The following is a 25,230-nucleotide window of genomic DNA, read 5'->3' on the forward strand; positions in this document are numbered from 1 at the left end:
TGGGCTATATTACTGAGTCCCTCAGCTTTATATAGGTGCCGAGGCTACATGACTGAGTCACTCAGCTCTATGTAGGTGATGCTATATGACTGAGTCACTCAGCTTTATGTAGGTGCCGAGGCTATGTGACTGAGTCACTCAGCTTTATGTAGGTGCCGAGCCTATATGACTGAGTCACTCAGCTTTATGTAGGTGCTGGGCTATATGACTGAGTAACTCAGCTTTATGTAGGTGCTGGGCTATATTACTGAGTCACTCAGCTTTATGTAGGTGCCGAGGCTACATGACTGAGTCACTCAGCTCTATGTAGGTGATGCTATATGACTGAGTCACTCAGCTTTATGTAGGTGCCGAGGCTATGTGACTGAGTCACTCAGCTTTATGTAGGTGCCGAGCCTATATGACTGAGTCACTCAGCTTTATGTAGGTGCTGGGCTATATGACTGAGTAACTCAGCTTTATGTAGGTGCTGGGCTATATTACTGAGTCACTCAGATTTATGTAGGTGCCGAGGCTACATGACTGAGTCACTCAGCTTTATGTAGGTGCCGAGGCTATATAACTGAGTCACTCAGCTTTATGTAGGTGCTGCTTAATGACTGAGTCACACAGCTTTATGTAGGTGCCGGGGCTATATGACTGAGTCACTCAGCTTTATGTAGGTGCCGAGGCTATATGACTGAGTCACTCAGCTCTTTGTAGGTGCTGGGCTATATGACTGAGTCACTCAGCTTTATGTAGGTGCTGAGGCTATATGACTGAGTCACTCAGCTTTATGTAGGTGCTGAGGCTATATGACTGAGTCACACAGCTTTATGTAGGTGCCAAGGCTATGTGACTGAGTCACTCAGCTTTATGTAGGTGAGGCTATATGACTGAGTCACTCAGCTTTATGTAGGTGCCGAGGCTATATGACTGAGTCACTCAGCTTTATGTAGGTGCCGAGGCTATATGACTGAGTCACTCAGTTTTATGTAGGTGCCGAGGCTATATGACTGAGTCACTCAGCTTTATGTAGGTGCTGGGCTATATGACTGAGTCACTCAGCTTTATATAGGTGCTGGGCTATATTACTGAGTCACTCAGCTTTATGTAGGTGCCGAGGCTACATGACTGAGTCACTCAGCTTTATGTAGGTGCCGAGGCTACATGACTGAGTCACTCAGCTTTATGTAGGTGCCGAGGCTATATGACTGAGTCACTCAGCTTTATGTAGGTGCCGGGGCTATATGACTGAGTCACTCAGCTTTATGTAGGTGCCGGGGTATATGACTGAGTCACTCAGCTCTTTGTAGGTGCTGGGCTATATGACTGAGTCACTCAGCTTTATGTAGGTGCTGAGGCTATATGACTGAGTCACTCAGCTTTATGTAGGTGCTGAGGCTATATGACTGAGTCACACAGCTTTATGTAGGTTCCGAGGCTATGTGACTGAGTCACTCAGCTTTATGTAGGTGAGGCTATATGACTGAGTCACTCAGCTTTATGTAGGTGCTGAGGCTATATGACTGAGTCACACAGCTTTATGTAGGTGCAAGGCTATGTGACTGAGTCACTCAGCTTTATGTAGGTGAGGCTATATGACTGAGTCACTCAGCTTTATGTAGGTGCCGAGGCTATATGACTGAGTCACTCAGCTTTATGTAGGTGCCGAGGCTATATGACTGAGTCACTCAGTTTTATGTAGGTGCCGAGGCTATATGACTGAGTCACTCAGCTTTATGTAGGTGCCGGGGCTATATGACTGAGTCACTCAGCTTTATGTAGGTGCCGAGGCTATATGACTGAGTCACTCAGCTCTTTGTAGGTGCTGGGCTATATGACTGAGTCACTCAGCTTTATGTAGGTGCTGAGGCTATATGACTGAGTCACTCAGCTTTATGTAGGTGCTGAGGCTATATGACTGAGTCACACAGCTTTATGTAGGTGCCGAGGCTATGTGACTGAGTCACTCAGCTTTATGTAGGTGAGGCTATATGACTGAGTCACTCAGCTTTATGTAGGTGCCGAGGCTATATGACTGAGTCACTCAGCTTTATGTAGGTGCCGAGGCTATATGACTGAGTCACTCAGCTTTATTTAGGTGCCGAGGCTATATGACTGAGTCACTCAGCTTTATGTAGGTGCTGGGCTATATGACTGAGTCACTCAGCTTTATATAGGTGCTGGGCTATATTACTGAGTCACTCAGCTTTATGTAGGTGCCGAGGCTACATGACTGAGTCACTCAGCTTTATGTAGGTGCCGAGGCTATATGACTGAGTCACTCAGCTTTATGTAGGTGCTGCTATATGACTGAGTCACACAGCTTTATGTAGGTGCCGAGGCTATGTGACTGAGTCACTCAGCTTTATGTAGGTGAGGCTATATGACTGAGTCACTCAGCTTTATGTAGGTGCCGAGGCTATATGACTGAGTCACTCAGATTTATGTAGGTGCCGAGGCTATATGACTGAGCCACTCAGCTTTATGTAGGTGCCGAGGCTATATGACTGAGTCACTCAGCTTTATGTAGGTGCTGGGCTATATGACTGAGTCACTCAGCTTTATATAGGTGCTGGGCTATATTACTGAGTCACTCAGCTTTATATAGGTGCCGAGGCTACATGACTGAGTCACTCAGCTCTATGTAGGTGATGCTATATGACTGAGTCACTCAGCTTTATGTAGGTGCCGAGGCTATGTGACTGAGTCACTCAGCTTTATGTAGGTGCCGAGCCTATATGACTGAGTCACTCAGCTTTATGTAGGTGCTGGGCTATATGACTGAGTAACTCAGCTTTATGTAGGTGCCGGGGCTATATGACTGAGTCACTCAGCTTTATGTAGGTGCCGAGGCTATATGACTGAGTCACTCAGCTCTTTGTAGGTGCTGGGCTATATGACTGAGTCACTCAGCTTTATGTAGGTGCTGAGGCTATATGACTGAGTCACTCAGCTTTATGTAGGTGCTGAGGCTATATGACTGAGTCACACAGCTTTATGTAGGTGCCAAGGCTATGTGACTGAGTCACTCAGCTTTATGTAGGTGAGGCTATATGACTGAGTCACTCAGCTTTATGTAGGTGCCGAGGCTATATGACTGAGTCACTCAGCTTTATGTAGGTGCCGAGGCTATATGACTGAGTCACTCAGTTTTATGTAGGTGCCGAGGCTATATGACTGAGTCACTCAGCTTTATGTAGGTGCTGGGCTATATGACTGAGTCACTCAGCTTTATATAGGTGCTGGGCTATATTACTGAGTCACTCAGCTTTATGTAGGTGCCGAGGCTACATGACTGAGTCACTCAGCTTTATGTAGGTGCCGAGGCTACATGACTGAGTCACTCAGCTTTATGTAGGTGCCGAGGCTATATGACTGAGTCACTCAGCTTTATGTAGGTGCCGGGGCTATATGACTGAGTCACTCAGCTTTATGTAGGTGCCGAGGCTATATGACTGAGTCACTCAGCTCTTTGTAGGTGCTGGGCTATATGACTGAGTCACTCAGCTTTATGTAGGTGCTGAGGCTATATGACTGAGTCACTCAGCTTTATGTAGGTGCTGAGGCTATATGACTGAGTCACACAGCTTTATGTAGGTTCCGAGGCTATGTGACTGAGTCACTCAGCTTTATGTAGGTGAGGCTATATGACTGAGTCACTCAGCTTTATGTAGGTGCTGAGGCTATATGACTGAGTCACACAGCTTTATGTAGGTGCAAGGCTATGTGACTGAGTCACTCAGCTTTATGTAGGTGAGGCTATATGACTGAGTCACTCAGCTTTATGTAGGTGCCGAGGCTATATGACTGAGTCACTCAGCTTTATGTAGGTGCCGAGGCTATATGACTGAGTCACTCAGTTTTATGTAGGTGCCGAGGCTATATGACTGAGTCACTCAGCTTTATGTAGGTGCCGGGGCTATATGACTGAGTCACTCAGCTTTATGTAGGTGCCGAGGCTATATGACTGAGTCACTCAGCTCTTTGTAGGTGCTGGGCTATATGACTGAGTCACTCAGCTTTATGTAGGTGCTGAGGCTATATGACTGAGTCACTCAGCTTTATGTAGGTGCTGAGGCTATATGACTGAGTCACACAGCTTTATGTAGGTGCCGAGGCTATGTGACTGAGTCACTCAGCTTTATGTAGGTGAGGCTATATGACTGAGTCACTCAGCTTTATGTAGGTGCCGAGGCTATATGACTGAGTCACTCAGCTTTATGTAGGTGCCGAGGCTATATGACTGAGTCACTCAGCTTTATGTAGGTGCCGAGGCTATATGACTGAGTCACTCAGCTTTATGTAGGTGCTGGGCTATATGACTGAGTCACTCAGCTTTATATAGGTGCTGGGCTATATTACTGAGTCACTCAGCTTTATGTAGGTGCCGAGGCTACATGACTGAGTCACTCAGCTTTATGTAGGTGCCGAGGCTATATGACTGAGTCACTCAGCTTTATGTAGGTGCTGCTATATGACTGAGTCACACAGCTTTATGTAGGTGCCGAGGCTATGTGACTGAGTCACTCAGCTTTATGTAGGTGAGGCTATATGACTGAGTCACTCAGCTTTATGTAGGTGCCGAGGCTATATGACTGAGTCACTCAGATTTATGTAGGTGCCGAGGCTATATGACTGAGCCACTCAGCTTTATGTAGGTGCCGAGGCTATATGACTGAGTCACTCAGCTTTATGTAGGTGCTGGGCTATATGACTGAGTCACTCAGCTTTATATAGGTGCTGGGCTATATTACTGAGTCACTCAGCTTTATATAGGTGCCGAGGCTACATGACTGAGTCACTCAGCTCTATGTAGGTGATGCTATATGACTGAGTCACTCAGCTTTATGTAGGTGCCGAGGCTATGTGACTGAGTCACTCAGCTTTATGTAGGTGCCGAGCCTATATGACTGAGTCACTCAGCTTTATGTAGGTGCTGGGCTATATGACTGAGTAACTCAGCTTTATGTAGGTGCTGGGCTATATTACTGAGTCACTCAGCTTTATGTAGGTGCCGAGGCTACATGACTGAGTCACTCAGCTCTATGTAGGTGATGCTATATGACTGAGTCACTCAGCTTTATGTAGGTGCCGAGGCTATGTGACTGAGTCACTCAGCTTTATGTAGGTGCCGAGCCTATATGACTGAGTCACTCAGCTTTATGTAGGTGCTGGGCTATATGACTGAGTAACTCAGCTTTATGTAGGTGCTGGGCTATATTACTGAGTCACTCAGATTTATGTAGGTGCCGAGGCTACATGACTGAGTCACTCAGCTTTATGTAGGTGCCGAGGCTATATAACTGAGTCACTCAGCTTTATGTAGGTGCTGCTTAATGACTGAGTCACACAGCTTTATGTAGGTGCCGGGGCTATATGACTGAGTCACTCAGCTTTATGTAGGTGCCGAGGCTATATGACTGAGTCACTCAGCTCTTTGTAGGTGCTGGGCTATATGACTGAGTCACTCAGCTTTATGTAGGTGCTGAGGCTATATGACTGAGTCACTCAGCTTTATGTAGGTGCTGAGGCTATATGACTGAGTCACACAGCTTTATGTAGGTGCCAAGGCTATGTGACTGAGTCACTCAGCTTTATGTAGGTGAGGCTATATGACTGAGTCACTCAGCTTTATGTAGGTGCCGAGGCTATATGACTGAGTCACTCAGCTTTATGTAGGTGCCGAGGCTATATGACTGAGTCACTCAGTTTTATGTAGGTGCCGAGGCTATATGACTGAGTCACTCAGCTTTATGTAGGTGCTGGGCTATATGACTGAGTCACTCAGCTTTATATAGGTGCTGGGCTATATTACTGAGTCACTCAGCTTTATGTAGGTGCCGAGGCTACATGACTGAGTCACTCAGCTTTATGTAGGTGCCGAGGCTACATGACTGAGTCACTCAGCTTTATGTAGGTGCCGAGGCTATATGACTGAGTCACTCAGCTTTATGTAGGTGCCGGGGCTATATGACTGAGTCACTCAGCTTTATGTAGGTGCCGAGGCTATATGACTGAGTCACTCAGCTCTTTGTAGGTGCTGGGCTATATGACTGAGTCACTCAGCTTTATGTAGGTGCTGAGGCTATATGACTGAGTCACTCAGCTTTATGTAGGTGCTGAGGCTATATGACTGAGTCACACAGCTTTATGTAGGTGCCGAGGCTATGTGACTGAGTCACTCAGCTTTATGTAGGTGAGGCTATATGACTGAGTCACTCAGCTTTATGTAGGTGCCGAGGCTATATGACTGAGTCACTCAGCTTTATGTAGGTGCCGAGGCTATATGACTGAGTCACTCAGCTTTATGTAGGTGCCGAGGCTATATGACTGAGTCACTCAGCTTTATGTAGGTGCTGGGCTATATGACTGAGTCACTCAGCTTTATATAGGTGCTGGGCTATATTACTGAGTCACTCAGCTTTATGTAGGTGCCGAGGCTACATGACTGAGTCACTCAGCTTTATGTAGGTGCTGAGGCTATATGACTGAGTCACACAGCTTTATGTAGGTGCCAAGGCTATGTGACTGAGTCACTCAGCTTTATGTAGGTGAGGCTATATGACTGAGTCACTCAGCTTTATGTAGGTGCTGAGGCTATATGACTGAGTCACTCAGCTTTATGTAGGTGCTGAGGCTATATGACTGAGTCACACAGCTTTATGTAGGTGCCGAGGCTATGTGACTGAGTCACTCAGCTTTATGTAGGTGAGGCTATATGACTGAGTCACTCAGCTTTATGTAGGTGCCGAGGCTATATGACTGAGTCACTCAGCTTTATGTAGGTGCCGAGGCTATATGACTGAGTCACTCAGCTTTATGTAGGTGCCGAGGCTATATGACTGAGTCACTCAGCTTTATGTAGGTGCTGGGCTATATGACTGAGTCACTCAGCTTTATATAGGTGCTGGGCTATATTACTGAGTCACTCAGCTTTATGTAGGTGCCGAGGCTACATGACTGAGTCACTCAGCTTTATGTAGGTGCCGAGGCTATATGACTGAGTCACTCAGCTTTATGTAGGTGCTGCTATATGACTGAGTCACACAGCTTTATGTAGGTGCCGAGGCTATGTGACTGAGTCACTCAGCTTTATGTAGGTGAGGCTATATGACTGAGTCACTCAGCTTTATGTAGGTGCCGAGGCTATATGACTGAGTCACTCAGATTTATGTAGGTGCCGAGGCTATATGACTGAGCCACTCAGCTTTATGTAGGTGCCGAGGCTATATGACTGAGTCACTCAGCTTTATGTAGGTGCTGGGCTATATGACTGAGTCACTCAGCTTTATATAGGTGCTGGGCTATATTACTGAGTCACTCAGCTTTATATAGGTGCCGAGGCTACATGACTGAGTCACTCAGCTCTATGTAGGTGATGCTATATGACTGAGTCACTCAGCTTTATGTAGGTGCCGAGGCTATGTGACTGAGTCACTCAGCTTTATGTAGGTGCCGAGCCTATATGACTGAGTCACTCAGCTTTATGTAGGTGCTGGGCTATATGACTGAGTAACTCAGCTTTATGTAGGTGCTGGGCTATATTACTGAGTCACTCAGCTTTATGTAGGTGCCGAGGCTACATGACTGAGTCACTCAGCTCTATGTAGGTGATGCTATATGACTGAGTCACTCAGCTTTATGTAGGTGCCGAGGCTATGTGACTGAGTCACTCAGCTTTATGTAGGTGCCGAGCCTATATGACTGAGTCACTCAGCTTTATGTAGGTGCTGGGCTATATGACTGAGTAACTCAGCTTTATGTAGGTGCTGGGCTATATTACTGAGTCACTCAGATTTATGTAGGTGCCGAGGCTACATGACTGAGTCACTCAGCTTTATGTAGGTGCCGAGGCTATATAACTGAGTCACTCAGCTTTATGTAGGTGCTGCTTAATGACTGAGTCACACAGCTTTATGTAGGTGCCGGGGCTATATGACTGAGTCACTCAGCTTTATGTAGGTGCCGAGGCTATATGACTGAGTCACTCAGCTCTTTGTAGGTGCTGGGCTATATGACTGAGTCACTCAGCTTTATGTAGGTGCTGAGGCTATATGACTGAGTCACTCAGCTTTATGTAGGTGCTGAGGCTATATGACTGAGTCACACAGCTTTATGTAGGTGCCAAGGCTATGTGACTGAGTCACTCAGCTTTATGTAGGTGAGGCTATATGACTGAGTCACTCAGCTTTATGTAGGTGCCGAGGCTATATGACTGAGTCACTCAGCTTTATGTAGGTGCCGAGGCTATATGACTGAGTCACTCAGTTTTATGTAGGTGCCGAGGCTATATGACTGAGTCACTCAGCTTTATGTAGGTGCTGGGCTATATGACTGAGTCACTCAGCTTTATATAGGTGCTGGGCTATATTACTGAGTCACTCAGCTTTATGTAGGTGCCGAGGCTACATGACTGAGTCACTCAGCTTTATGTAGGTGCCGAGGCTACATGACTGAGTCACTCAGCTTTATGTAGGTGCCGAGGCTATATGACTGAGTCACTCAGCTTTATGTAGGTGCCGGGGCTATATGACTGAGTCACTCAGCTTTATGTAGGTGCCGAGGCTATATGACTGAGTCACTCAGCTCTTTGTAGGTGCTGGGCTATATGACTGAGTCACTCAGCTTTATGTAGGTGCTGAGGCTATATGACTGAGTCACTCAGCTTTATGTAGGTGCTGAGGCTATATGACTGAGTCACACAGCTTTATGTAGGTGCCGAGGCTATGTGACTGAGTCACTCAGCTTTATGTAGGTGAGGCTATATGACTGAGTCACTCAGCTTTATGTAGGTGCCGAGGCTATATGACTGAGTCACTCAGCTTTATGTAGGTGCCGAGGCTATATGACTGAGTCACTCAGCTTTATGTAGGTGCCGAGGCTATATGACTGAGTCACTCAGCTTTATGTAGGTGCTGGGCTATATGACTGAGTCACTCAGCTTTATATAGGTGCTGGGCTATATTACTGAGTCACTCAGCTTTATGTAGGTGCCGAGGCTACATGACTGAGTCACTCAGCTTTATGTAGGTGCCGAGGCTATATGACTGAGTCACTCAGCTTTATGTAGGTGCCGAGGCTATATGACTGAGTCACTCAGCTTTATGTAGGTGCCGAGGCTATATGACTGAGTCACTCAGCTCTATGTAGGTGATGCTATATGACTGAGTCACTCAGCTTTATGTAGGTGCCGAGGCTATGTGACTGAGTCACTCAGCTTTATGTAGGTGCCGAGCCTATATGACTGAGTCACTCAGCTTTATGTAGGTGCTGGGCTATATGACTGAGTAACTCAGCTTTATGTAGGTGCTGGGCTATATTACTGAGTCACTCAGATTTATGTAGGTGCCGAGGCTACATGACTGAGTCACTCAGCTTTATGTAGGTGCCGAGGCTATATGACTGAGTCACTCAGCTTTATGTAGGTGCTGCTTAATGACTGAGTCACACAGCTTTATGTAGGTGCCGGGGCTATATGACTGAGTCACTCAGCTTTATGTAGGTGCCGAGGCTATATGACTGAGTCACTCAGCTATATGTAGGTGCTGGGCTATATGACTGAGTCACTCAGCTTTATGTAGGTGCTGAGGAGTCACACAGCTATATGAGTCACTCAGCTTTATGTAGGTGCCGAGGCTATATGACTGAGTCACTCAGCTCTTTGTAGGTGCTGGGCTATATGTCACTCAGCTTTATGTAGGTGCTGAGGCTATATGACTGAGTCACTCAGCTTTATGTAGGTGCTTTATGTAGGCTATGTGACTGAGTCACTCAGCTTTATGTAGGTGAGGCTACATGACTGAGTCACTCAGCTTTATGTAGGTGCCGAGGCTATATGACTGAGTCACTCAGCTTTATGTAGGTGCCGAGGCTATATGACTGAGTCACTCAGCTTTATGTAGGTGCCGAGGCTATATGACTGAGTCACTCAGCTTTATGTAGGTGCTGGGCTATATGACTGAGTCACTCAGCTTTATATAGGTGCTGGGCTATATTACTGAGTCACTCAGCTTTATGTAGGTGCCGAGGCTACATGACTGAGTCACTCAGCTCTATGTAGGTGATGCTATATGACTGAGTCACTCAGCTTTATGTAGGTGCCGAGGCTATGTGACTGAGTCACTCAGCTTTATGTAGGTGCCGAGCCTATATGACTGAGTCACTCAGCTTTATGTAGGTGCTGGGCTATATGACTGAGTAACTCAGCTTTATGTAGGTGCTGACGCTATATGACTGAGTCACACAGCTTTTATGTAGGTGCCGAGGCTATGTGACTGAGTCACTCAGCTTTATGTAGGTGAGGCTATATGACTGAGTCACTCAGCTTTATGTAGGTGCCGAGGCTATATGACTGAGTCACTCAGCTTTATGTAGGTGCCGAGGCTATATGACTGAGTCACTCAGCTTTATGTAGGTGCCGAGGCTATATGACTGAGTCACTCAGCTTTATGTAGGTGCTGGGCTATATGACTGAGTCACTCAGCTTTATATAGGTGCTGGGCTATATTACTGAGTCACTCAGCTTTATGTAGGTGCCGAGGCTACATGACTGAGTCACTCAGCTCTATGTAGGTGATGCTATATGACTGAGTCACTCAGCTTTATGTAGGTGCCGAGGCTATGTGACTGAGTCACTCAGCTTTATGTAGGTGCCGAGCCTATATGACTGAGTCACTCAGCTTTATGTAGGTGCTGGGCTATATGACTGAGTAACTCAGCTTTATGTAGGTGCTGGGCTATATTACTGAGTCACTCAGCTTTATGTAGGTGCCGAGGCTACATGACTGAGTCACTCAGCTCTATGTAGGTGATGCTATATGACTGAGTCACTCAGCTTTATGTAGGTGCCGAGGCTATGTGACTGAGTCACTCAGCTTTATGTAGGTGCCGAGCCTATATGACTGAGTCACTCAGCTTTATGTAGGTGCTGGGCTATATGACTGAGTAACTCAGCTTTATGTAGGTGCTGGGCTATATTACTGAGTCACTCAGATTTATGTAGGTGCCGAGGCTACATGACTGAGTCACTCAGCTTTATGTAGGTGCCGAGGCTATATGACTGAGTCACTCAGCTTTATGTAGGTGCTGAGGCTATGTGACTGAGTCACTCAGCTTTATGTAGGTGAGGCTATATGACTGAGTCACTCAGCTTTATGTAGGTGCCGAGGCTATATGACTGAGTCACTCAGCTTTATGTAGGTGCCGAGGCTATATGACTGAGTCACTCAGCTTTATGTAGGTGCCGAGGCTATATGACTGAGTCACTCAGCTTTATGTAGGTGCTGGGCTATATGACTGAGTCACTCAGCTTTATATAGGTGCTGGGCTATATTACTGAGTCACTCAGCTTTATGTAGGTGCCGAGGCTACATGACTGAGTCACTCAGCTTTATGTAGGTGCCGAGGCTATATGACTGAGTCACTCAGCTTTATGTAGGTGCCGAGGCTATATGACTGAGTCACTCAGCTCTATGTAGGTGATGCTATATGACTGAGTCACTCAGCTTTATGTAGGTGCCGAGGCTATATGACTGAGTCACTCAGCTTTATGTAGGTGCCGAGGCTATATGACTGAGTCACTCAGCTTTATGTAGGTGCTGGGCTATATGACTGAGTCACTCAGCTTTATATAGGTGCTGGGCTATATTACTGAGTCACTCAGCTTTATGTAGGTGCCGAGGCTACATGACTGAGTCACTCAGCTCTATGTAGGTGATGCTATATGACTGAGTCACTCAGCTTTATGTAGGTGCCGAGGCTATGTGACTGAGTCACTCAGCTTTATGTAGGTGCCGAGGCTATATGACTGAGTCACTCAGCTTTATGTAGGTGCCGAGGCTATATGACTGAGTCACTCAGCTTTATGTAGGTGCTGGGCTATATGACTGAGTCACTCAGCTTTATATAGGTGCTGGGCTATATTACTGAGTCACTCAGCTTTATGTAGGTGCCGAGGCTACATGACTGAGTCACTCAGCTCTATGTAGGTGATGCTATATGACTGAGTCACTCAGCTTTATGTAGGTGCCGAGGCTATGTGACTGAGTCACTCAGCTTTATGTAGGTGCCGAGCCTATATGACTGAGTCACTCAGCTTTATGTAGGTGCTGGGCTATATGACTGAGTAACTCAGCTTTATGTAGGTGCTGGGCTATATTACTGAGTCACTCAGCTTTATGTAGGTGCCGAGGCTACATGACTGAGTCACTCAGCTCTATGTAGGTGATGCTATATGACTGAGTCACTCAGCTTTATGTAGGTGCCGAGGCTATGTGACTGAGTCACTCAGCTTTATGTAGGTGCCGAGCCTATATGACTGAGTCACTCAGCTTTATGTAGGTGCTGGGCTATATGACTGAGTAACTCAGCTTTATGTAGGTGCTGGGCTATATTACTGAGTCACTCAGATTTATGTAGGTGCCGAGGCTACATGACTGAGTCACTCAGCTTTATGTAGGTGCCGAGGCTATATGACTGAGTCACTCAGCTTTATGTAGGTGCTGAGGCTATGTGACTGAGTCACTCAGCTTTATGTAGGTGAGGCTATATGACTGAGTCACTCAGCTTTATGTAGGTGCCGAGGCTATATGACTGAGTCACTCAGCTTTATGTAGGTGCCGAGGCTATATGACTGAGTCACTCAGCTTTATGTAGGTGCCGAGGCTATATGACTGAGTCACTCAGCTTTATGTAGGTGCTGGGCTATATGACTGAGTCACTCAGCTTTATATAGGTGCTGGGCTATATTACTGAGTCACTCAGCTTTATGTAGGTGCCGAGGCTACATGACTGAGTCACTCAGCTTTATGTAGGTGCCGAGGCTATATGACTGAGTCACTCAGCTTTATGTAGGTGCCGAGGCTATATGACTGAGTCACTCAGCTCTATGTAGGTGATGCTATATGACTGAGTCACTCAGCTTTATGTAGGTGCCGAGGCTATGTGACTGAGTCACTCAGCTTTATGTAGGTGCCGAGCCTATATGACTGAGTCACTCAGCTTTATGTAGGTGCTGGGCTATATGACTGAGTAACTCAGCTTTATGTAGGTGCTGGGCTATATTACTGAGTCACTCAGCTTTATGTAGGTGCCGAGGCTACATGACTGAGTCACTCAGCTTTATGTAGGTGCCGAGGCTATATGACTGAGTCACTCAGCTTTATGTAGGTGCTGCTTAATGACTGAGTCACACAGCTTTATGTAGGTGCCGGGGCTATATGACTGAGTCACTCAGCTTTATGTAGGTGCCGAGGCTATATGACTGAGTCACTCAGCTCTTTGTAGGTGCTGGGCTATATGACTGAGTCACTCAGCTTTATGTAGGTGCTGAGGCTATATGACTGAGTCACTCAGCTTTATGTAGATGCTGACGCTATATGACTGAGTCACACAGCTTTATGTAGGTGCCGAGGCTATGTGACTGAGTCACTCAGCTTTATGTAGGTGAGGCTATATGACTGAGTCACTCAGCTTTATGTAGGTGCCGAGGCTATATGACTGAGTCACTCAGCTTTATGTAGGTGCCGAGGCTATATGACTGAGTCACTCAGCTTTATGTAGGTGCTGGGCTATATGACTGAGTCACTCAGCTTTATATAGGTGCTGGGCTATATTACTGAGTCACTCAGCTTTATGTAGGTGCCGAGGCTACATGACTGAGTCACTCAGCTCTATGTAGGTGATGCTATATGACTGAGTCACTCAGCTTTATGTAGGTGCCGAGGCTATGTGACTGAGTCACTCAGCTTTATGTAGGTGCCGAGCCTATATGACTGAGTCACTCAGCTTTATGTAGGTGCTGGGCTATATGACTGAGTAACTCAGCTTTATGTAGGTGCTGGGCTATATTACTGAGTCACTCAGCTTTATGTAGGTGCCGAGGCTACATGACTGAGTCACTCAGCTCTATGTAGGTGATGCTATATGACTGAGTCACTCAGCTTTATGTAGGTGCCGAGGCTATGTGACTGAGTCACTCAGCTTTATGTAGGTGCCGAGCCTATATGACTGAGTCACTCAGCTTTATGTAGGTGCTGGGCTATATGACTGAGTAACTCAGCTTTATGTAGGTGCTGGGCTATATTACTGAGTCACTCAGATTTATGTAGGTGCCGAGGCTACATGACTGAGTCACTCAGCTTTATGTAGGTGCCGAGGCTATATGACTGAGTCACTCAGCTTTATGTAGGTGCTGCTTAATGACTGAGTCACACAGCTTTATGTAGGTGCCGGGGCTATATGACTGAGTCACTCAGCTTTATGTAGGTGCCGAGGCTATATGACTGAGTCACTCAGCTCTTTGTAGGTGCTGGGCTATATGACTGAGTCACTCAGCTTTATGTAGGTGCTGAGGCTATATGACTGAGTCACTCAGCTTTATGTAGGTGCTGAGGCTTTATGACTGAGTCACACAGCTTTATGTAGGTGCCGAGGCTATGTGACTGAGTCACTCAGCTTTATGTAGGTGAGGCTATATGACTGAGTCACTCAGCTTTATGTAGGTGCCGAGGCTATATGACTGAGTCACTCAGCTTTATGTAGGTGCCGAGGCTATATGACTGAGTCACTCAGTTTTATGTAGGTGCCGAGGCTATATGACTGAGTCACTCAGCTTTATGTAGGTGCTGGGCTATATGACTGAGTCACTCAGCTTTATATAGGTGCTGGGCTATATTACTGAGTCACTCAGCTTTATGTAGGTGCCGAGGCTACATGACTGAGTCACTCAGCTTTATGTAGGTGCCGAGGCTACATGACTGAGACACTCAGCTTTATGTAGGTGCCGAGGCTATATGACTGAGTCACTCAGCTTTATGTAGGTGCCGGGGCTATATGACTGAGTCACTCAGCTTTATGTAGGTGCCGAGGCTATATGACTGAATCACTCAGCTCTTTGTAGGTGCTGGGCTATATGACTGAGTCACTCAGCTTTATGTAGGTGCTGAGGCTATATGACTGAGTCACTCAGCTTTATGTAGGTGCTGAGGCTATATGACTGAGTCACACAGCTTTATGTAGGTGCCGAGGCTATGTGACTGAGTCACTCAGCTTTATGTAGGTGAGGCTATATGACTGAGTCACTCAGCTTTATGTAGGTGCTGAGGCTATATGACTGAGTCACACAGCTTTATGTAGGTGCCGAGGCTATATGACTGAGTCACTCAGCTTTATGTAGGTGCCGAGCCTATATGACTGAGTCACTCAGCTTTATGTAGGTGCCGAGGCTACATGACTGAGACACTCAGCTTTATGTAGGTGCCGAGGCTATATGACTGAGTCACTCAGCTCTTTGTAGGTGCTGGGCTATATGACTGAGTCACTCAGCTTTATGTAGGTGCTGAGGCTATATGACTGAGTCACTCAGCTTTATGTAGATGCTGACGCTATATGACTGAGTCACACAGCTTTATGTAGGTGCCGAGGCTATGTGACTGAGTCACTCAGCTTTATGTAGGTGAGGCTATATGACTGAGTCACTCAGCTTTATGTAGGTGCCGAGGCTATATGACTGAGTCACTCAGCTTTATGTAGGTGCCGAGGCTATATGACTGAGTCACTCAGCTTTATGTAGGTGCTGGGCTATATGACTGAGTCACTCAGCTTTATATAGGTGCTGGGCTATATTACTGAGTCACTCAGCTTTATGTAGGTGCCGAGGCTACATGACTGAGTCACTCAGCTCTATGTAGGTGATGCTATATGACTGAGTCACTCAGCTTTATGTAGGTGCCGAGGCTATGTGACTGAGTCACTCAGCTTTATGTAGGTGCCGAGCCTATATGACTGAGTCACTCAGCTTTATGTAGGTGCTGGGCTATATGACTGAGTAACTCAGCTTTATGTAGGTGCTGGGCTATATTACTGAGTCACTCAGCTTTATGTAGGTGCCGAGGCTACATGACTGAGTCACTCAGCTATGTAGGTGATGCTATATGACTGAGTCACTCAGCTTTATGTAGGTGCCGAGGCTATGTGACTGAGTCACTCAGCTTTATGTAGGTGCCGAGCCTATATGACTGAGTCACTCAGCTTTATGTAGGTGCTGGGCTATATGACTGAGTAACTCAGCTTTATGTAGGTGCTGGGCTATATTACTGAGTCACTCAGATTTATGTAGGTGCCGAGGCTACATGACTGAGTCACTCAGCTTTATGTAGGTGCCGAGGCTATATGACTGAGTCACTCAGCTTTATGTAGGTGCTGCTTAATGACTGAGTCACACAGCTTTATGTAGGTGCCGGGGCTATATGACTGAGTCACTCAGCTTTATGTAGGTGCCGAGGCTATATGACTGAGTCACTCAGCTCTTTGTAGGTGCTGGGCTATATGACTGAGTCACTCAGCTTTATGTAGGTGCTGAGGCTATATGACTGAGTCACTCAGCTTTATGTAGGTGCTGAGGCTTTATGACTGAGTCACACAGCTTTATGTAGGTGCCGAGGCTATGTGACTGAGTCACTCAGCTTTATGTAGGTGAGGCTATATGACTGAGTCACTCAGCTTTATGTAGGTGCCGAGGCTATATGACTGAGTCACTCAGCTTTATGTAGGTGCCGAGGCTATATGACTGAGTCACTCAGTTTTATGTAGGTGCCGAGGCTATATGACTGAGTCACTCAGCTTTATGTAGGTGCTGGGCTATATGACTGAGTCACTCAGCTTTATATAGGTGCTGGGCTATATTACTGAGTCACTCAGCTTTATGTAGGTGCCGAGGCTACATGACTGAGTCACTCAGCTTTATGTAGGTGCCGAGGCTACATGACTGAGACACTCAGCTTTATGTAGGTGCCGAGGCTATATGACTGAGTCACTCAGCTTTATGTAGGTGCCGGGGCTATATGACTGAGTCACTCAGCTTTATGTAGGTGCCGAGGCTATATGACTGAATCACTCAGCTCTTTGTAGGTGCTGGGCTATATGACTGAGTCACTCAGCTTTATGTAGGTGCTGAGGCTATATGACTGAGTCACTCAGCTTTATGTAGGTGCTGAGGCTATATGACTGAGTCACACAGCTTTATGTAGGTGCCGAGGCTATGTGACTGAGTCACTCAGCTTTATGTAGGTGAGGCTATATGACTGAGTCACTCAGCTTTATGTAGGTGCTGAGGCTATATGACTGAGTCACACAGCTTTATGTAGGTGCCGAGGCTATATGACTGAGTCACTCAGCTTTATGTAGGTGCCGAGCCTATATGACTGAGTCACTCAGCTTTATGTAGGTGCTGGGCTATATGACTGAGTCACTCAGCTTTATGTAGGTGCTGAGGCTATATGACTGAGTCACTCAGCTTTATGTAGGTGCTGAGGCTATATGACTGAGTCACACAGCTTTATGTAGGTGCCGAGGCTATGTGACTGAGTCACTCAGCTTTATGTAGGTGAGGCTATATGACTGAGTCACTCAGCTTTATGTAGGTGCCGAGGCTATGTGACTGAGTCACTCAGCTTTATGTAGGTGCCGAGTCTATATGACTGAGTCACTCAGCTTTATGTAGGTGCTGGGCTATATGACTGAGTAACTCAGCTTTATGTAGGTGCTGGGCTATATTACTGAGTCACTCAGCTTTATGTAGGTGCCGAGGCTACATGACTGAGTCACTCAGCTCTATGTAGGTGATGCTATATGACTGAGTCACTCAGCTTTATGTAGGTGCCGAGGCTATGTGACTGAGTCACTCAGCTTTATGTAGGTGCCGAGCCTATATGACTGAGTCACTCAGCTTTATGTAGGTGCTGGGCTATATGACTGAGTAACTCAGCTTTATGTAGGTGCTGGGCTATATGACTGAGTCACTCAGCTTTATATAGGTGCCGAGGCTATATGACTGAGTCACTCAGCTTTATGTAGGTGCCGGGGCTATATGACTTAGTCACTCAGCTTTATGTAGGTGCCGGGGCTATATGACTTAGTCACTCAGCTTTATGTAGGTGCCGAGGCTATATGACTGAGTCACTCAGCTTTATGTAGGTGCTGGGCTATATGACTGAGTCACTCAGCTTTATGTAGGTGCTGGGCTATAGTACTGAGTCACTCAGCTTTATGTAGGTGCCGAGGCTACATGACTGAGTCACTCAACTTTATGTAATGAGGCTATATGACTGAGTCACTCAGCCCTATGTAGGTGCTGAGGATATATGACTGAGTCACACAGCTTTATGTAGGTGCCGAGGCTATATGACTGACTCACTCAGCTTTATGTAGGTGCCGAGGCTATATGACTGAGTCACTCAGCTTTATGTAGGTGCTGGGCTATATGACTGAGTCACTCAGCTTTATATAGGTGCCGAGGCTATATGACTGAGTCACTCAGCTTTATGTAGGTGCCGAGGCTATATGACTGAGTCACTCAGCTTTATGTAGGTGCCGAGGCTATATGACTGAGTCACTCAGCTTTATGTAGGTGCTGGGCTATATGACTGAGTCACTCAGCTTTATATAGGTGCCGAGGCTATATGACTGAGTCACTCAGCTTTATGTAGGTGCCGAGGCTATATGACTGAGTCACTCAGCTTTATGTAGGTGCCGAGGCTACATGACTGAGTCACTCAGCTTTATGTAGGTGCCGAGGCTATATGACTGAGTCACTCAGCTTTATGTAGGTGCCGAGGCTATATGACTGAGTCACTCAGCTTTATGTAGGTGCTGGGCTATATGACTGAGTAACTCAGCTTTATGTAGGTGCTGGGCTATATTACTGAGTCACTCAGCTTTATGTAGGTGCCGAGGCTACATGACTGAGTCACTCAGCTCTATGTAGGTGATGCTATATGACTGAGTCACTCAGCTTTATGTAGGTGCCGAGGCTATGTGACTGAGTCACTCAGCTTTATGTAGGTGCCGAGCCTATATGACTGAGTCACTCAGCTTTATGTAGGTGCTGGGCTATATGACTGAGTAACTCAGCTTTATGTAGGTGCTGGGCTATATTACTGAGTCACTCAGATTTATGTAGGTGCCGAGGCTACATGACTGAGTCACTCAGCTTTATGTAGGTGCCGAGGCTATATGACTGAGTCACTCAGCTTTATGTAGGTGCTGCTTAATGACTGAGTCACACAGCTTTATGTAGGTGCCGGGGCTATATGACTGAGTCACTCAGCTTTATGTAGGTGCCGAGGCTATATGACTGAGTCACTCAGCTCTTTGTAGGTGCTGGGCTATATGACTGAGTCACTCAGCTTTATGTAGGTGCTGAGGCTATATGACTGAGTCACTCAGCTTTATGTAGGTGCTGAGGCTTTATGACTGAGTCACACAGCTTTATGTAGGTGCCGAGGCTATGTGACTGAGTCACTCAGCTTTATGTAGGTGAGGCTATATGACTGAGTCACTCAGCTTTATGTAGGTGCCGAGGCTATATGACTGAGTCACTCAGCTTTATGTAGGTGCCGAGGCTATATGACTGAGTCACTCAGTTTTATGTAGGTGCCGAGGCTATATGACTGAGTCACTCAGCTTTATGTAGGTGCTGGGCTATATGACTGAGTCACTCAGCTTTATATAGGTGCTGGGCTATATTACTGAGTCACTCAGCTTTATGTAGGTGCCGAGGCTACATGACTGAGTCACTCAGCTTTATGTAGGTGCCGAGGCTACATGACTGAGACACTCAGCTTTATGTAGGTGCCGAGGCTATATGACTGAGTCACTCAGCTTTATGTAGGTGCCGGGGCTATATGACTGAGTCACTCAGCTTTATGTAGGTGCCGAGAATATATGACTGAATCACTCAGCTCTTTGTAGGTGCTGGGCTATATGACTGAGTCACTCAGCTTTATGTAGGTGCTGAGGCTATATGACTGAGTCACTCAGCTTTATGTAGGTGCTGAGGCTATATGACTGAGTCACACAGCTTTATGTAGGTGCCGAGGCTATGTGACTGAGTCACTCAGCTTTATGTAGGTGAGGCTATATGACTGAGTCACTCAGCTTTATGTAGGTGCTGAGGCTATATGACTGAGTCACACAGCTTTATGTAGGTGCCGAGGCTATATGACTGAGTCACTCAGCTTTATGTAGGTGCCGAGCCTATATGACTGAGTCACTCAGCTTTATGTAGGTGCTGGGCTATATGACTGAGTCACTCAGCTTTATGTAGGTGCTGAGGCTATATGACTGAGTCACTCAGCTTTATGTAGGTGCTGAGGCTATATGACTGAGTCACACAGCTTTATGTAGGTGCCGAGGCTATGTGACTGAGTCACTCAGCTTTATGTAGGTGAGGCTATATGACTGAGTCACTCAGCTTTATGTAGGTGCCGAGGCTATGTGACTGAGTCACTCAGCTTTATGTAGGTGCCGAGTCTATATGACTGAGTCACTCAGCTTTATGTAGGTGCTGGGATATATGACTGAGTAACTCAGCTTTATGTAGGTGCTGGGCTATATTACTGAGTCACTCAGCTTTATGTAGGTGCCGAGGCTACATGACTGAGTCACTCAGCTCTATGTAGGTGATGCTATATGACTGAGTCACTCAGCTTTATGTAGGTGCCGAGGCTATGTGACTGAGTCACTCAGCTTTATGTAGGTGCCGAGCCTATATGACTGAGTCACTCAGCTTTATGTAGGTGCTGGGCTATATGACTGAGTAACTCAGCTTTATGTAGGTGCTGGGCTATATGACTGAGTCACTCAGCTTTATATAGGTGCCGAGGCTATATGACTGAGTCACTCAGCTTTATGTAGGTGCCGGGGCTATATGACTTAGTCACTCAGCTTTATGTAGGTGCCGGGGCTATATGACTTAGTCACTCAGCTTTATGTAGGTGCCGAGGCTATATGACTGAGTCACTCAGCTTTATGTAGGTGCTGGGCTATATGACTGAGTCACTCAGCTTTATGTAGGTGCTGGGCTATAGTACTGAGTCACTCAGCTTTATGTAGGTGCCGAGGCTACATGACTGAGTCACTCAACTTTATGTAATGAGGCTATATGACTGAGTCACTCAGCCCTATGTAGGTGCTGAGGATATATGACTGAGTCACACAGCTTTATGTAGGTGCCGAGGCTATATGACTGACTCACTCAGCTTTATGTAGGTGCCGAGGCTATATGACTGAGTCACTCAGCTTTATGTAGGTGCCGAGGCTACATGACTGAGTCACTCAGCTTTATGTAGGTGCCGAGGCTATATGACTGAGTCACTCAGCTTTATGTAGGTGCCGAGGCTATATGACTGAGTCACTCAGCTTTATGTAGGTGCTGGGCTATATGACTGAGTCACTCAGCTTTATATAGGTGCCGAGGCTATATGACTGAGTCACTCAGCTTTATGTAGGTGCCGGGGCTATATGACTTAGTCACTCAGCTTTATGTAGGTGCCGAGGCTATATGACTTAGTCACTCAGCTTTATGTAGGTGCTGGGCTATATTACTGAGTCACTCAGCTTTATGTAGGTGCCGAGGCTACATGACTGAGTCACTCAACTTTATGTAATGAGGCTATATGACTGAGTCACTCAGCCCTATGTAGGTGCTGAGGATATATGACTGAGTCACACAGCTTTATGTAGGTGCCGAGGCTATATGACTGACTCACTCAGCTTTATGTAGGTGCCGAGGCTACATGACTGAGTCACTCAGCTTTATGTAGGTGCCGAGGCTATATGACTGAGTCACTCAGCTTTATGTAGGTGCTGCTTAATGACTGAGTCACACAGCTTTATGTAGGTGCCGGGGCTATATGACTGAGTCACTCAGCTTTATGTAGGTGCCGAGGCTATATGACTGAGTCACTCAGCTTTATGTAGGTGCCGAGGCTATATGACTGAGTCACTCGGCTCTATGTAGGTGATGCTATATGACTGAGTCACTCAGCTTTATGTAGGTGCCGAGGCTATATGACTGAGTCACTCAGCTTTATGTAGGTGCCGAGCCTATATGACTGAGTCACTCAGCTTTATGTAGGTGCTGGGCTATATGACTGAGTAACTCAGCTTTATGTAGGTGCCGAGGCTATATGACTGAGTCACTCAGCTTTATGTAGGTGCTGCTTAATGACTGAGTCACACAGCTTTATGTAGGTGCCGGGGCTATATGACTGAGTCACTCAGCTTTATGTAGGTGCCGAGGCTATATGACTGAGTCACTCAGCTCTTTGTAGGTGCTGGGCTATATGACTGAGTCACTCAGCTTTATGTAGGTGCTGAGGCTATATGACTGAGTCACTCAGCTTTATGTAGGTGCTGAGGCTATATGACTGAGTCACACAGCTTTATGTAGGTGCCGAGGCTATGTGACTGAGTCACTTAGCTTTATGTAGGTGAGGCTATATGACTGAGTCACTCAGCTTTATGTAGGTGCCGAGGCTATATGACTGAGTCACTCAGCTTTATGTAGGTGCCGGGGCTATATGACTTAGTCACTCAGCTTTATGTAGGTGCCGGGGCTATATGACTTAGTCACTCAGCTTTATGTAGGTGCTGGGCTATATGACTGAGTCACTCAGCTTTATGTAGGTGCCGAGGCTATATGACTGAGTCACTCAGCTTTATGTAGGTGCCGGGGCTATATGACTTAGTCACTCAGCTTTATGTAGGTGCTGGGCTATATGACTGAGTCACTCAGCTTTATATAGGTGCCGAGGCTATATGACTGAGTCACTCAGCTTTATGTAGGTGCCGGGGCTATATGACTTAGTCACTCAGCTTTATGTAGGTGCCGGGGCTATATGACTTAGTCACTCAGCTTTATGTAGGTGCCGAGGCTATATGACTGAGTCACTCAGCTTTATGTAGGTGCTGGGCTATATGACTGAGTCACTCAGCTTTATGTAGGTGCTGGGCTATAGTACTGAGTCACTCAGCTTTATGTAGGTGCCGAGGCTACATGACTGAGTCACTCAACTTTATGTAATGAGGCTATATGACTGAGTCACTCAGCCCTATGTAGGTGCTGAGGATATATGACTGAGTCACACAGCTTTATGTAGGTGCCGAGGCTATATGACTGACTCACTCAGCTTTATGTAGGTGCCGAGGCTATATGACTGAGTCACTCAGCTTTATGTAGGTGCCGAGGCTACATGACTGAGTCACTCAGCTTTATGTAGGTGCCGAGGCTATATGACTGAGTCACTCAGCTTTATGTAGGTGCCGAGGCTATATGACTGAGTCACTCAGCTTTATGTAGGTGCTGGGCTATATGACTGAGTCACTCAGCTTTATATAGGTGCCGAGGCTATATGACTGAGTCACTCAGCTTTATGTAGGTGCCGGGGCTATATGACTTAGTCACTCAGCTTTATGTAGGTGCCGGGGCTATATGACTTAGTCACTCAGCTTTATGTAGGTGCCGAGGCTATATGACTGAGTCACTCAGCTTTATGTAGGTGCTGGGCTATATGACTGAGTCACTCAGCTTTATGTAGGTGCTGGGCTATATTACTGAGTCACTCAGCTTTATGTAGGTGCCGAGGCTACATGACTGAGTCACTCAACTTTATGTAATGAGGCTATATGACTGAGTCACTCAGCCCTATGTAGGTGCTGGGCTATATGACTGAGTCACTCAGCTTTATGTAGGTGCTGAGGCTATATGACTGAGTCACTCAGCTTTATGTAGGTGCTGAGGCTATATGACTGAGTCACACAGCTTTATGTAGGTGCCGAGGCTATGTGACTGAGTCACTCAGCTTTATGTAGGTGAGGCTATATGACTGAGTCACTCAGCTTTATGTAGGTGCTGGGCTATATGACTGAGTCACTCAGCTTTATGTAGGTGCTGGGCTATAGTACTGAGTCACTCAGCTTTATGTAGGTGCCGAGTCTACATGACTGAGTCACTCAACTTTATGTAATGAGGCTATATGACTGAGTCACTCAGCCCTATGTAGGTGCTGAGGATATATGACTGAGTCACACAGCTTTATGTAGGTGCCGAGGCTATATGACTGACTCACTCAGCTTTATGTAGGTGCCGAGGCTATATGACTGAGTCACTCAGCTTTATGTAGGTGCCGAGGCTACATGACTGAGTCACTCAGCTTTATGTAGGTGCCGAGGCTATATGACTGAGTCACTCAGCTTTATGTAGGTGCCGAGGCTATATGACTGAGTCACTCAGCTTTATGTAGGTGCTGGGCTATATGACTGAGTCACTCAGCTTTATATAGGTGCCGAGGCTATATGACTGAGTCACTCAGCTTTATGTAGGTGCCGGGGCTATATGACTTAGTCACTCAGCTTTATGTAGGTGCCGGGGCTATATGACTTAGTCACTCAGCTTTATGTAGGTGCCGAGGCTATATGACTGAGTCACTCAGCTTTATGTAGGTGCTGGGCTATATGACTGAGTCACTCAGCTTTATGTAGGTGCTGGGCTATATTACTGAGTCACTCAGCTTTATGTAGGTGCCGAGGCTACATGACTGAGTCACTCAACTTTATGTAATGAGGCTATATGACTGAGTCACTCAGCCCTATGTAGGTGCTGAGGATATATGACTGAGTCACACAGCTTTATGTAGGTGCCGAGGCTATATGACTGACTCACTCAGCTTTATGTAGGTGCCGAGGCTACATGACTGAGTCACTCAGCTTTATGTAGGTGCCGAGGCTATATGACTGAGTCACTCAGCTTTATGTAGGTGCCGAGGCTACATGACTGAGTCACTCAGCTTTATGTAGGTGCCGAGGCTATATGACTGAGTCACTCAGCTTTATGTAGGTGCCGAGGCTATATGACTGAGTCACTCAGCTTTATGTAGGTGCTGGGCTATATGACTGAGTCACTCAGCTTTATATAGGTGCCGAGGCTATATGACTGAGTCACTCAGCTTTATGTAGGTGCCGGGGCTATATGACTTAGTCACTCAGCTTTATGTAGGTGCCGGGGCTATATGACTTAGTCACTCAGCTTTATGTAGGTGCCGAGGCTATATGACTGAGTCACTCAGCTTTATGTAGGTGCTGGGCTATATGACTGAGTCACTCAGCTTTATGTAGGTGCTGGGCTATATTACTGAGTCACTCAGCTTTATGTAGGTGCCGAGGCTACATGACTGAGTCATTCAACTTTATGTAATGAGGCTATATGACTGAGTCACTCAGCCCTATGTAGGTGCTGGGCTATATGACTGAGTCACTCAGCTTTATGTAGGTGCTGAGGCTATATGACTGAGTCACTCAGCTTTATGTAGGTGCTGAGGCTATATGACTGAGTCACACAGCTTTATGTAGGTGCCGAGGCTATGTGACTGAGTCACTCAGCTTTATGTAGGTGAGGCTATATGACTG

Source organism: Oncorhynchus clarkii, chromosome 20 (genome assembly GCF_045791955.1).
Source record: "Oncorhynchus clarkii lewisi isolate Uvic-CL-2024 chromosome 20, UVic_Ocla_1.0, whole genome shotgun sequence".
Lineage (NCBI taxonomy): Eukaryota > Metazoa > Chordata > Actinopteri > Salmoniformes > Salmonidae > Oncorhynchus > Oncorhynchus clarkii.